Here is a 762-nt window from a genome sequence, read left to right as displayed (position 1 = left end):
AGAAAAAAAAATTTTTTTGACCCGAGCTTGTGTCGGCGACCCAAAAATCGACGCACTTGGGAAATATGTTCTAGCAGGGGCCCTCCCATACAAAAATTTTTTCTTCTCAAAAATGATTTTCGTTTCACTTTTCATACTCAGGGGGAGTCTAAAATTGATGTTTTGAGTCACCGTGAAAAAAAAATTTTTTTTGACCCGAGCTTGTGTCGGCGACCCCAAAATCGACGCACTTGGGAAAAATGTTCTAGCAGGGGCCCTCCCATACAAAAATTTTTTCTTCTCAAAAATGATTTTCGTTTCACTTTTCATACTCAGGGGAGGTCTAAAATTGATGTTTTGAGTCACCGTGAAAAAAAAATTTTTTTGACCCGAGCTTGTGTCGGCGACCCAAAATCGACGCACTTGGGAAAAATGTTCTAGCAGGGGCCCTCCCATACAAAAATTTTTTTTTGACTCACCGGGTAAAATGGTCGCACTTGGTAAAAATGTTCTAGCAGGGGCCCTCCCATACAAAATTTTTTTCTTTTCAAAAATGATTTTCGTTTCACTTTTCATACTCAGGGAAGTCTAATATTGAAGTTTTGAGTCACCGTGAAAAAAATTTTTTTTTGACTCACTGGGTAAAATGGTCGCACTTGGGAAAAATGTTCTAGCAGGGGCCCTCCCATACAAAAAATTTTAATTTCTCAAATCGATCCGTGGTTTCACTTTTCATACTCTAGGGCCCATTTGCTTCAACTTTGGAAAAAATTTTCGATGATG

This window comes from Anopheles moucheti (assembly GCF_943734755.1).
Source record: "Anopheles moucheti chromosome X unlocalized genomic scaffold, idAnoMoucSN_F20_07 X_unloc_37, whole genome shotgun sequence".
Taxonomy (NCBI): Eukaryota; Metazoa; Arthropoda; class Insecta; order Diptera; family Culicidae; genus Anopheles; species Anopheles moucheti.
The sequence above is the reverse complement of the archived record's forward strand: the minus strand, read 5'-3'. Positions refer to the sequence as shown.